General features: G+C 43.3%; 1 pseudogene; it reads left to right on the forward strand.

Annotated features, from left to right (window-relative positions):
- Positions 1 to 9,566, forward strand: part of LOC103734597 — a 22,650-nt pseudogene extending 13,084 nt beyond the window's left edge.
- Positions 9,567 to 14,320: the final 4,754 nt, after the last annotated feature.

A 14,320-nucleotide genomic window follows, 5' to 3' on the forward strand; every position in this document is an offset into this window, starting at 1 on the left:
AAAAGTGAGACGGGTTTCTTGCAGACAGCAAAGAGATGGATTTTGTTTCTTAATCCATTTGCTTAGCCTGTGTCTTTTGACTGGGGAGTTCAGTCCATTTATATTTAAAGTTATTATTGAAAGGTGTGTATTGGTTGCCATCATTTTGATTGCTGTTTGTGTTCTCTGTGTAATTTTGTGTTTCCTAGATTATATCTTTGTTTATTTTCTTGTGTTTCCTAGATTATATCTTTATTTCCTTTTATTTCCCCAGGGTATAGTTGTTTCTCTCTCTGCTCTTTGTATTGCTTCAAGTATTCTTTGGAAGGCTGGTTCTGTGGACATGTATTCTTTCAGGCTATTTGTGTCATGGAAGATTTTTCTTTCCCCCTCAACTATAATAGACATTTTTGCTGGGTATAGTATTCTGGGATGGCATCTATTGTCATGTAGAACTGGAAATACCTTGGTCCAGGCTCTTCTGGCTTTCATAGTTTGCACTGAAAAGTCAGCTGTAATTCTGATGGGCTTTCGTTTGTTTGTGACCTGTTGTTTTTCTTTTGCTACTTTCAGTATTCTCTCTTTGTTTTGTGCATTTAGTGTTTTTACTATGATATGTCATGGGGAGTTTCTTTTCTGATCCTATGTATTTGGTGTTCTTTGTGCATCCTCTATTTGTATGGGGATGTCTTTCTTTTATTTTGGGAAATTCTCTTCTACAATCCTGTTTAAGATCTGGTCAACACCATTAACCTGAATTTCTTCTCCTTCCTCTTTTCCTATGATCTGTAGATTTGGTCTTTTTATGGTGTCCCACATCGCTTGCATATTTCATTCCTGTGTTTTTTTAAATTTTCCATACTCTTTGTTTGAGTGGTCCAATTCTTCAACTTTATCCTCCAGTGTTGATATTCTGTTTTCCATTTCATTCATTCTAGTGGTGATGCTTTCCCCTGTTCTTTCATGTTGGCTTATTGAGTTTTGCACTTGCTTCTTCATTTCTGCCTGAATTTTCTTCAGTTTCTATCTCTTTTGTGAAATCATTCAGAAGTTTATCTCTATCTCCTTTTAGATCTTTGATTACCTTGTTTGTGTGTTCTTTAAATTCAGTGAATTCTTTTATCATATTCATCATTGTTCTTTTGAGATCCATGTCCTGCATTGTCTCTAGAGAACGGTTCTTCTTGTAGAACTCTTCTACAGGATTGGTGGGCTTTGGTCGGGACATACTGTTTTGGCTTTCCATTTTATTATTCTTTCGTTGTGATTTTGGCATGTGAATTTCTCTTTTGTTGTTTATGGTTCTGATATGAGAATTAAGTTGAAGAACGCTTCTGTTTGTATTATCGGGGCACCTAGAGTCTTTCTTTATTAGTTATGTAAAGCTGGTGGTTGGTACTGGGTTCAGGTTCTTTCAGGTTTATTTTGGAGGGAACTGATGGCTTCAGATCAGGTATTCACACAGAAGCCCAATTCAGGTTCCAGTCAGGTACACTCAGGCTTCCTTCACCATGTGGAGGCAGGATCCATGCTCTCTCAGGCAGTCCCATGGGTTGTCAGCCATATGTCAGAGGGAGGCCCGACACTCTCTGGTGTTCTGCTGAGATCCCAGCTGCTACACTGATGGGGTTCTGAATCCACCGTCTCAGGCTGTCTGCTAGGATCTCAGCCTTAGCCTACCAAAGCCAGATCTGCCCTGGGGCCTTGGGAAGGTCTCACAAAATCCCAGGTAGGGAGATGGTATGGTACAATTAGAGGAAGTTCACCACCACGTGGAGGCAGGATCTGGGGGCTATCAGGTAGTCCTTTGAGTTCTCAGACCCTCTGGTAGTTGGAGGCCAGAGGGAGGTCAGAGCCCAGCACTCTCTGGCAGTCTGCTGAGCTCTGAGCCCTTATTTTTATTTTGTGTGTATGTTTTGTCTGCATGTACGTTAAGTGCACCTGTATCTTGCAATGCCCAAAGAAGCCAGAAGAGGGCGTGGGATCCCTTAGAACTGAACAGTTAGCCTTAATGTAGGTTCTGGGTAAAGGGAGATAGCACAAACCCCCCTGACTGATCATAAGCCACCAATCCTGCTGACAGGCCTTATCTATGGCCCTGGGACCTCCCCCCTATGAAAATATCTGTTCTGAAAATAGACTCTTTCATGTTTAGCAGGCCCCAGAGTCTTTACAAAACACCAACTTTCATAACTCTATCCTCAAATATTTAAAGTCGCCTTCCCCTTGAATCAGTGTGGTTGCTCTACAGATTCTCGCTGGTCTGTTTCCACCCCTCATTTACTAATGGTTAACTTGGATGATGGAGATTGGTTTATTTTTCTACCTGCACCTCTTTCTACTCCTGTTCCTAATATTTTGGTGCCAAAATCCGGGAGGGGAGTGCTCAATGGGACCCTGCCCCTGATCTCTCTGTCTCTGTCTGTCTGTCTGTCTGTCTGTCTCTCTCTCTCCTCTCTTTTCTTCTCTCCCATCGGACTCCAAATGCCCCCAACCCTTTCCATGGCTTCTGCAACCAGAAAACCACCTGGAGGTCTTCATACCCCTTGGGGTCATGACCTCTTGGCTACATAGACAGGGAAGGCTTTTGTATGAAAGTCAAGCTGGTTGTTTCTGGGAACCCATAAGGGAGACTTTCTTGCATTCTCTCTCTCACCAACCTCCAATCCTAAGGCCCCTTGCTATTTGCTGCTAGTGGCATCCAACACCCATACCAGAAGACAGTGAAGGAAGGATCCTGACATGTTCAGAGGCGCCCTGAGCCTTGAACGTTTCCTTCCTGGACCCCGGTGGTCCTAGTTTTTGTTTTGGTGCTCAGATTGGGGACACCAGAACGTCTCTGGCTCTTGCCTCCCTGCTTTTTGCCTCTGCACCAGGGGACACCGTGTGGCTGTAGACTGGGCCCTCTTCCTACCTTCACTGCCTACTATGGGGTCACAACTGTCAATCCGAAAAGACAGCCCACTGGCCTGTCACAGAAAAATCTCTCACAACCCAGCTTTCACCCAGATTTGGCCTAAATACCAACCCAATAACAAATATTTGGCCTTTATTCGGAACTTTTGATCCTGCCATTTTACTGCAATGACAAACGGTTTGAGGTCCCTAAGTTTTTCTACCTCCGCTCCCCAACTCTTGTTCTTCCCTCTATGGATACCAACTACTTCTACAAGCTCTTTCCTGTACTCGGTCCACCCCGTACTCTGCTCTGCATGCGCCTACACCTCTGACCCTCCCAGGATCCTTCTCCCGCCTGGCAGGGGCAGTGGGCATCCCTGGGGCTCCACTAGGGAGCCAGAGGCCCAGGTCCAAGGGTGCGTGGGGGTGGGGCTACATGGGACTGAGGGTCTGCAAGACGTGCCAGCCTCTTCTTGCCAGTCCCACCCACTTCCTGCTCAATCTCTGCCAAGGTGTGCCCACTGCTCAGTCTTCTTATCTAAAAGCTTCATCTTCTGCCTCAGTAATTTTTTTCCCTTTCTTTTTTCTGGACACTTCTCCCATATCTAATCTAAGGGATAGAAAAATGTTAGGAAAAAACTGAACAGGTATTTTGTATTCCAACTTGCTGTAGATTTGATTGGCATGCTCCTTCCAAAACTCACAAATACTAAAAAAAAAAAAAAAAAAGTAAAAGTCGCAAGTTCCCCTCAACAAGGAACATTTACTAGCTCTAAATTGGCTTATTTTATGCACTTAACTAAAAGTCCTAGGCAATCAAATTAAAAAATGTCACAAACACTTTAATTGAAATGTAAAAATCATGTGAAAAATAAAAAAAAATATAAAATTGGTAACTCTTCAAGTATTGGAGAGATGGCTCAGTGCTTAAGAGCACTGGCTGTTCTTGCAGAGTACCTGGGTTCAAGTCCAATCACCCACATGGTGGCTGATAGATTTAGGAGGGCAGAAAAAGGAAGGACCTTAAAGTTCAGAAATAAGAGTCAAAGCCAGACCTGCAATAGGCGAGGAATAAGTTCTCTTGATTCAGGAAAAGGAGCAAAGGCTGATAGAAACTCTTCCTCAAGGAATGATTATTTGCAATGAAATGCGGAGCAGTCTGGACTTATATAGGAACTCTGCTGCACACAGCTGCAAGAGTTAACTCCATGCCAGGGTCTGGTGTACTTAAGGGTCTCTTTTCTGAAAATTATTTGCTCAGGCAGGTAGGTGAGTTATCTAAGTACTAAAGGAGACAGAAGGGCTCCATAAACAGTCTCTCTCTCAGTCCAGGGAGTGACCAGGTGATAAGGCTTGAGCAAGGCCAGGCTGCCAGTTTAGGGCCAGTTAGACACTTTAAGGGATTTATGGCTTTCCCTAACGAGGCTTGTGGCTCTTCTGCAATTCACATGTTCTATCACTAACAACCATCTGTAAGTACAGTTCCAGGGGAATCCAACATTCTGTTCTGACCTCTGCAGGCATTGCACAACATGGGTGCACTTACATAAATGCAGACATGTATGAGGCACATACATACACACACACACACACACACACACACACACATACAGAACTCTTCAAGAGATAAATTAACCTTACAAAGGGGGAATTCAATGTTCTATTAAAAATTCTGACCTGCAAGGCTGCTTTCCTTTAGGAAGTTATACTCATACTGGGATATAGCTCACATTTCTTCTTATCTTTCTTTTCCTTGAGCAGCTCTTTTGCTTTTAACTCTCATGCTTAAGCAACTACATTATAATGTCTTTATTATACTAGCTTGTCCAAAAATTTCTTTCAACAACTGAAATCATGAATCTTGGTTTGGCTTGAGTGGAGGTCTTTAGGACTTGGGAGAATCCTCAGGCTCCTAAGGATGACCACAACAGAGGTGTGTCTCAGTCATTGGCTAAAGTTTCTGGGCACTCAGTTGGTGAGTCTGTCGCTTATATGAACCACACTCTTCACATGGCTTGCATGTTACTTCAGGTTCCTTTGCTTCTGTTTTTCTGGTCAGAGACCCACTTAAAAATCCCCTAGACTCATCCATACTCTGGTACTTGTGTCAGATGCAACAGCACATGGCTTTTTCTGGGGTACATCATAAGAGTGGATTTCCCAGATGGTGCAAGCCAGTCTCTTGCCTCCAAGAGAGTAGCCTGACAATGTGATAACTGCTTCATTCTGGATCAAAGCAGTATGTCTGGAATAACTGCTTTCATACTTTATTCTTTTTTTGGTATTTTTGAGACAAGGTTTCTCTATAGCCCCAGCTGGCCTGGAACTATGTAGACCAGATTCACCTGCCTGTGCCTCCTGAGTGCTGGGATTAAAGACTAGAGCTACCACACCTGGCAATACTTTATTATTAACCTACAATTTAAAAATGTTCCTTTACTGTCCTTCCTGTCATCTCTGAGTTTTGTAATACTCATAACTTGAACAAAGAAAAATCTACAGGTCTCATATATAAAGATATCTCCTAAAAAGGCAAAAGAAATATTACCTCAAGTTTATATGATATTTCACCTTTTGCTTTTTTAGGCCACTAAGCTTTTCTCACAGCTTAGAGAAATAGAGAAATGAGTTACCTACCTTCCTCCAGTCTGCATGCACCTAAATTTCATGTAATTGTGTCATGTGTGTCTATGATAATTGTTTTCATGTGTTGTTAGTGTCAAAATATTTTTTAAAACAAACTGTGACCACTTCCGTTTTTTTCTTATTCTTTTTATTGTGTGCTAAAATTATTGGTTTTGGGGCTGCAGAGATGGCTCAGTGGTTAAGAACACTCACTGTTCTTGCAAAAGACCTATGTTCTGTTGGGAGCCTGAGGCTCAGCCATTTCTCGGGGCTGCTGGCAGACCTGAGTTGGTGACCTCTACATTCAGGCCACAACCTTGGCTCACAGCCAGGGCCAACTAGCCTTGGCCCAAAACCTTGGCTCACAGCCGGGGCCAACTAGTTTTGGCCCAAAACCTTGGCCCACAACCTTGGCTCACAGCCGGGGCCAGTAGCCTGCGGCCTTGCTCTAGTTTAGGTGAATAGCTCTGTTCTTGGTTAATCAATGGATTCTTCCCTTAGAGTACATCAGGACCCCTGTGTTCTGACTGATGTGATTACTCATTCCTTGCCCCCTTGTTCTCATTCTCTATTTAAACTCATGCTTGTGCTTCAATAAGCGAGACTTGATCAGAGCACTGTCTTGTCTCCATTTCTCTTGTCGCTTGCCTCATCCACGGCCCCACCCCCCAATCCAGGTACCTCATTGCAGACCCCGTGGGCCAGGGCAATGTTCCAATCCCAGCACCGACATGGCAGCTAACAACTGTCCGTAACTCAGTTCCAGGGGATCTGACAGTCTCTTCTGTCCTCCTTGGGCATTGCAGGACATAGGTGCACTTACCTACATGCAGGCAATAAATGCATACATGCATAAAATTAAAATAACAAATAAAATATTTGGGCTGGAGAGATGGCTCAGCAGTTAAGAGCACTGGCTGTTCTTGCAGAAGACCGGGGTTCAAATTCCAGCATCCACATGGCAGCTAACAACTGTCCAGAACTCCAGTTCCAGGGGATCTGACAGCCTTTTCTGTCCTCTGCGGGCATTGCATGACATGGATGCACTTACCTACGCGCAGGCAATACACTCATATGCATAAAATAAAAATAACAAATAAAAAATATTAAAAAATAAAATTATTGGTTTTATTTTTATTTTTGGCATGCCCAATCAAAACTCACATTTGGTTCCCAGCATCTACATCAGGTGGCTTAGGACTACCTCTAGCTACAGTTCCAAGGGATCTGGTACCTTCTTCTGGTCTCATTGAAACTGCACTCACATGCAGAAACCCACACTCAGACACAGACATATACACATAGTTAAAAATAATAAAAATTAAAGGCTGGATGTGGTGAGTCATCCTTTTAATCCCAGCACTTTTGAGGCAGAGGCAGGTGGATCTCTATGAGATCAAGGCCAGTCTGGTCTACAAAGTGAGTTCTATACCAGCTGGGGTTTCAGGGAGACCCTGACTCAAAAAACAAAGTAAATAAATAAAGTAAAAAAAATAATTGAGGCTGAGCTAGCTCAACAACTCCTTATTTTTGGCCTTTTATTTCTACACTGAGGATCTTAGGGAGGAAGTGAGGGCCTGCAGGAGGTGACCCCATCTGCTTGCAGCCATTTGAGGACTAACTGAAGATAAGTGGCTCTAAGGGAAGAAGGAGTTGGGGGAAAGGAAAGTGGTCTATGGGAAGAGGAGGTTTGGAGGGGATTTTAGGTTGGGGGCTGTTTCTGAGGGAGAAAGAATATTTCAGGACATCTGAGGTTTTTAATAGCAGGCTCACCTATTTCACTGAGTAAAAAGAATTTCATGTGCAGAGCTTAGAGCTATTTCACTCATGTGCTGGCTGTGTGTCCTTCAGCAGGTGGCACCATAACGGCGACTTTAACAGTTGAAGATGGGTTAGATATAAAATAAAAATAGATGCTGGGTGTGGTGGCCATCCCAAGACGGCTGTCAAATAACTATTTTGGAAACAAAGACCAAAAGTGGGGACCAAACACTATGTACCTCCTCTGAATAGACTGTCTGGGCCACCACTGTCAGACTCTGAGTGACAGTAGGTGACATCTACACACAAAGGCAGGAAGCAATGTATTCTTCCTTAGAGGGTTTTTTTTTTTTTTTAATGATATGTGTTTAACTATGTGTGTGCAATGCCCATGAGGCCAGACGAAGGAGCTAGTACCAAGTGTGTGCAATGCCCATGGAGGGCAGAGGATGGAGGTCAGATCTACTGGAACTGGAGTGAGACATGGTTGTGAGCCACCACATGGGTGCGGCTCATCAAACCCCAGTCCTCTGCAAGAGCAGCCAGTGCTCTTAACCAAGCCATCTCTTCAGCTCGAACCTGCAGGTATTTTTAAGGTAGGGCTTTAAAAAATTTATTTTTACTTTATGTGTATGAGTGTTATGTCAGCAGTAAGTGCACCTGTGTTGTACAGTGCCCACCGGTGGACAGAGGAGGCTTTGGATCCCCCGGAACTGGAGTTGCAGATGGTTGTTAGCCACCATGTGGGTACTGGGATTCAAACCTGGGTCTTCTGCAAGAGCAGCCAGTACTCTTAACCACTGAGCCATCTCTCCAGCCCCTTTAAGGTAGGACTTCTTGTGGGGACGACCTAGCTGCTATTGAACATTTGCCCTGGAAAAAATCTAACAATTTAAAATTTTATTTTCTTGGAAGAACAGCCGCAACATCAGGAGCAGGAGCCGCAGTGGGGGCGGCGATGGCAGTGGCCTCCCCTACCCTTTTCCCCACAGTCGCTGCCCTGTCTCCCGGGGCGGGAGGAGGGAGCGCCGGCAGTGGCAGCGGCAGGTAGCCGCTGGACGAAACAGGTCACCTGCAGGTATGAACACAGCAAGCCATTTAAACAGGAAGAAGTGACTGCTGCCGATCTGGGTACAAAACCGTCCCTTGCAGCTTCCTCCAGTGTCTCATCTGGAGTTGGTTCACTTGCTGAAATGAATCCAGTCGAAGCTGAGTCAAGAAGCCCAAACTTCCCAAGTACAGGAGCAGGGTCAGAGGACTGGCTGAACGCCACTGAGTCTGTTCCCGGGCAGCCCTACTGTGGCCGCACTGCCCCTTCCTGCACTGAAACCCCCCTGCAGGGCCAAGGGACCAAAGAAAAATCGAAGGAGCAAACCACGGTGGAGACAAAGAAGCAGCTTGGCCCCTATGCTGCAGTGGGAGAGTGTCGCTATGAGGAAAACTGTGTATCTCCATGGAGACTTCTGTGACGTGTGTGGGCTGCAGGTCCTGCACCCAATGGATGCAGCCCAGAGGTCACAGCACATAAAATCTTGCATTGAGGCCCATGAGAAGGACATGGAGCGCCCTTTTGCTGTGCAGCACAGTAAGGACATGGTGCGGGTTGTTTGCATGGAAGTAGCCTATAAGAAAGCCAACCCCACTGAGCTGCCACTTTGGGATTCTCTCCAATTGCAACGACATCTACTGTGTCAAGTGTATTCACAAGTGGAGAAGTGCTAAGCAATTTTAGAGCAAGATCATAAAGTCCTGCCCCGAATGCCGGATCACATCTAACTGTCTTGCCAAGTGAGTACTGGGTGGAGGAGAAAGAAGAGAAGCAGAACTCAGAAATACAAGGAGGCGATGAGCAACTAGGCTGCAGGTATTTTGATGAAGGATGTGGGAGCTGCCCATTTGGAGGGAACTGTTTTAACAAGCATGAGTACCCCGATGGCCACAGAGACAGAAAATGGGAACATCAAGCAGATACCCGGCAGAAGGAAGGAACCATTTCTGGGAGCTCATTGAGGAAAGACAACAGCAACCCCTTTGAAGGCCAGGATGAAGAGGAGGTTGTCACCTTTGAGCTGGGTGGGATGTTGCTTATCCTTTTGTCTGCAGGTGGGGATGAGGAGCTGACAGACTCTGAGGATGAGTTGGACTTGTTTCAGGATGAGCTGGAAGACTTTTATGACTTGTGGATCTATAGCAGCTTTCTGTGGCTTGTGAACTGGTCTGTGGAGCCTCAGACAGTAGCTGTCCCCTGTGCTATGCTGTATGGCTCTCCTAGGCAGGCCTCTCAACTCCAGGTGCTGTCATGATCACTTACCCAGGGCCTGCTCCTCCACCCCCTCACCTTTCCCCAAGAGTGTGTTGTTGTCTCTGTTTCAAAAAGTTACAAAAATAAATCTTTTTTTAAAAAAATTGAGAATTTCATATATGCATATAAGGTGTTTTGATCAAATCCATGCCCACTCCCTCCCCTCTAACTTCTCCCATATCTCCCCATCACTTTTTTCTGATAACTTCATGTACTCTTTCTTCTTCGATTTATGATTGATTGATTGATTGATTTGTTTATAGGCCTTTTGGCTACTCTAACATTCCCAACTCTAAAGAAGTAACCATAAAATCTTTTTAAGTATTAGATAAATCTCCCAAATATTTTCGATGTATTTGGCCTTTAGAATGGTCTTTGGGGTCTTTTTACCCTAACTGCCTAGCCAATGCCTACCTCCTATTCTTATCACACCATCCTCTGAAGAGGTTACCCAAATTGCCAGTAGGGAATAGGGATGCAAACTGCTCTGGTTTCTTCCATGCCAGAAAAAGTTACAAAAATAAATCTTAAAGTTAAAAAAATTATTTTCTGTAGACTTTTCCAAACCTCTTTTGAGGAGGAAGCCTGAGCGTACAGAGTGCAGAAGTATATTTTTAAAATATAAATTTATTTTATACAAAGTGATAGGGCCCAATGATAGGACTGTGAAATAGTGTTCCTACGGCATTAAACATATGCTTGGTGAATTAAACCGAATTTGAGCATCTATATCTGGAGAGTCTTGTGTCTAATGAGAAAGTTTATGCAAGAATGCATGCTGGGGAGATTACCTCCAGAATGCCAGTGCTCCCCTAGTTCTCAGGAGGCATGTTTATCTCCTAAGAAGACATATTATGGAGATAATGTTGCTGTGCTCATTTTATTTTGCTGAATTGTAATGGTCTAGCCATATCATCATTATTCAGTGTTCTGCAGACATATGACTGTGGTTCTCAAGAGTATGAGAGGCCACTTTATAATTGTTCGGCTCTGTAAACCTGTGACTGTGGTTCTCACGAGTATGAGAATAGAAGCAGAGCTGCTGACCCGATCAGCACTCAGGTGCAGGGAAGCCTGGATCCCCCGTTTTTTAACAGTTCCCTGGTGATCCATTTAGGCCCCATGGCTGCCCCCCCGGTGGCCACATTTCATGGTGGCATTTTCTTTTCTCCCCCATAGTACTCGCCTACCTTTCATGCCATGTGTATTCCAAGAAGTGTGATTTTCTTTTTCAGTATTTACTTAAAAAAAAATGTTAAAACAGAGCCAGGTGTGGTGGCACCTGATTTAAATTACAACACTGGGGAGGCAGGGGCAGGAGGATCTTTGGTCTACATTGTGAGTTCCAGGCTAGCTGGAGCTGCAGGAAGATCCTGCATCAAACGAACAAACAAAACCTACCAACCAACAGCCAAATCAAAACAGGACTGGCAAGATGCCTCACTGGGAAGGCACCTGCTGCCAGACTTGAAAACCCATTTGATCCCTGGGACCCACATACTGGAAGGAGAGATCTGACTCCCCACAAGTTGTCCTCTGATCTCCACATGCTGCTGTAGCATAATCTACCCCAATATAAAATAAATAAAATGTAATTAAAAATTAAAAAATCAAATCAATGAAATTGATCATATTTTTAAAAACCACCAACAGGACTGACAAGAGGCTCAGTGGATTAAGGTGCTGACAAGAACATTCTAATTTCCAATTATTTACCAATTCCATTTGAAAACAACTTACATAACTGACATTTTCTCCCACCAGTTTACAATGTACAGAAATTTGGATGCTTCACTAAAAATAGTCACATGTGAAAAAAATGTATGGGGCTGGAGAATGAGCGATTACAATCATTTCCTGCTCTTTCAGGGGACCCGAGTTCAGTTCCCAACCGCCTAGATTCAGAGCATCTGACACCCTCTCCCAGCCTCCTTCAGCACCTGCACACATGTGGTATATATTCACACAGACACAAAATAAAAATTAAAATCTTTATCTGGTCATAGTGGCACACACCTGCAGAAGCAGGTGTGAGTTCAAGGCCAGCCTGGTCTACATAGTGAGTTTTAGGCTAGCTGTGGCTATAGGGAGACCATGTCTCAAAACCACAACAACCACAACAACAAAAAAACCAAAGGAAAAAAAAATTTTGGTTTGGCATGGTCACATGTGCCCCTAATCCAGCTATTCTGGAAGATAAAGGAAGATCATGAACATGAAAGCAGCTTGGACTACAATGTAAGTACAGGAGGACTAGAAATCAAGACCTTATCTTCAAATTAATATGAAAAATTTATTCCATTGAAGATGATCAAACAAATGTCATTGCCCAAATTTCATTCAAGTTCTCCATATGATTGTATATATTTACAAGAAATTGAATCCTGAGCATACATGTTCAATACAAAGATGATACATAAGAACTTTTAAGAGATAATACAGAAACTTAGCAAGAGCTGGGTGAGGCAACACATGCCTTTAATCCCAGCACTCAGGAGGCGGAGGCAGACAGATCTCTGAGTTCAAGGCCAGCCTGGTCTACATAGTGAGTTCCAGGCCAGCCAGGGCTACAGGGAGACCCTGTCTCAAAAATACGAAAAAAAATTTTATTTATATTTTATATATGAGTGTTTTACTTGGATATATCTAAGTGCACCACATGTGTGTAATTCCCTAGGAGGCCAGAAGAGGGTGTTGGATGGATGCTAGCCATGCGGGTACTGGAAACTGACCCCTGGTCCTCTGGAAGAGTAGCCAGTGCTCTGAACCACTGAGTCATCTCCCCAGCCCCAGTAAGTGATGTTTTATTATAAAACCTTCATGCATTCTTTAAATGCACAGGGTTACTCACCTCTGTGTGCACACTGATGTTTGCTGTACTTGATCACACGAGCATTCTTACATTCCTTGAGTTCGTGGAATTTTTCACATGTGTGAGTTGCTTATGTGAATATAGGAGACAATGCTTTCCTACTTAACAGTTCTGGTATGTTTTCTGTTGTTTAATATGATCTGACTTATGGTACGACTTTCATATGGTCTTTACATCATCAGTCTCACCGACATGCATTCTCTGATGTCAAGTGAGGACTGACTAGCAAGATGTCTTGCAGTGCTTACATTTATCATGTTTGTCACTTGGCTTCTCTCATGTTTGATGCAGTGTTAATTACAGAAAAAGTTTCATGCATTCTTTACATGGATAGGGCTTCTCACCTATGAGTTCTGTGAGTGGAGTGAGGGCTGATCTATAGTAACAAGTTTTTCTAACTGGTTTACACTCAAGGTTTTTGACTTGCATGAAGTCTCTGATGTTGTGTAAGATGTGACTTCTATGGAAAAGCTTATTTGCATTCTTTACACTCACAAGACTGCTCATCTATGAGTTTTCTGATGTACAGTGACCTTTGACTTGTAGCAAAGAGCTTTTCTTGATCATTTAAATTCATATGGCTTCTCAGCCAGGCATGGTAGTATACACCTTTAATCCCAGAACCCAGGAGGCAGAGGCAGGCAGAGCTCTGTGAGTTCAAGGCCAGCCTGGTCTACATAGTGAGTTCCAGATTAGCCCTATTACAGGGAGACCGTTGTCTCAAAAAGACCAAAAAAAAATTCATATGTCTTCGCAGTGTATGAGCTACCTGATGTCCAGTGAGGGGCGATTTGCAGTAGAATGCTTTCTTGTATTCTTTATATTCGCAGCTTTATCACCTTGAAAGGAATAAAGGCCACGAAGTCCAGATAAAGGTTTGAAGCTGGCCACAGTACGGACTTCTGAGATGACTTAGTTAAAATGGCCTCTACTAGATGCCAGGGAAGAATGAGTAAGTAGTAAATGTGGCCATTATGTAACTTGTTAAATAACCAGTTTTGGCAAGAAGCCACTGTTATGTTCCCGGAAAATGTCCTCAGGACCAGGGTCTTGCTCTCACCCATAGAAAATAAATTATGTTGCATTTGCCGGAGGCTCCGCACATCTTCCTTAACCTTCTGAACCTCTGTTCCTGTTCCCTGAACTTGGTGCCCACACACCTCTGTGAGTTCTTTCATATATATATAATGAGGTTTGGTTGCTGGTAGAAGCATTTCATGCATTCTTTAAAGTTTTTCACCTGTTCGGATCTGGAGAGATGGCTCAGAAGTTAAGAGCACTGGCTGTTCTTGCAGAAGGCCTGGATTCGAATACCAGCACCCACGTGGCAGCTAACAAGTGTCCCAAGTCCAGTTTCAGGTGATCAGATAATCTCTTCTGTTTTCCATGGGCATTGCACAACACGGATGCATTTACATACATGCAGGCAATATACACATACACATAAAATAAAAATAATAAAAAAATATTTAAAGTTTCTTACCTGCATGACATCTGATGTAAAGTTAGTTGTAACTTCCAGGAAAAAGATTTCCTGAACTGTTTACATTCATAGCTCTTCTCATTCATATGAGTTTTCTGATGTTTAGTGAGGTGTGACTTGCAGTAGAAAGCTCACATTCTTTTTTTTTGGTCTTTTTGAGACAGGATCTCCTTGTAGCCCCAGCTGTCCTGGAACTCACTATGTAGACCAGGCTGGCCTTGAACTCATCATGCCTGGCTGCTTTCTCACATTCTTTACATTCATATGGTTTCTTACCTCTGTGAGTTCTCTGATGTATAATGAAGTTTGACTGCTGGTAGAAACCTTTCTTGTATTCTTTTTAAAATTTTTTTATTTAATATTTATTTATTTATTTATTTATTTATTTATTTATTTATTT

Source organism: Nannospalax galili, unplaced genomic scaffold (assembly GCF_000622305.1).
Source record: "Nannospalax galili isolate Female #2095 unplaced genomic scaffold, S.galili_v1.0 scaffold1436, whole genome shotgun sequence".
NCBI classification, from domain to species: Eukaryota; Metazoa; Chordata; class Mammalia; order Rodentia; family Spalacidae; genus Nannospalax; species Nannospalax galili.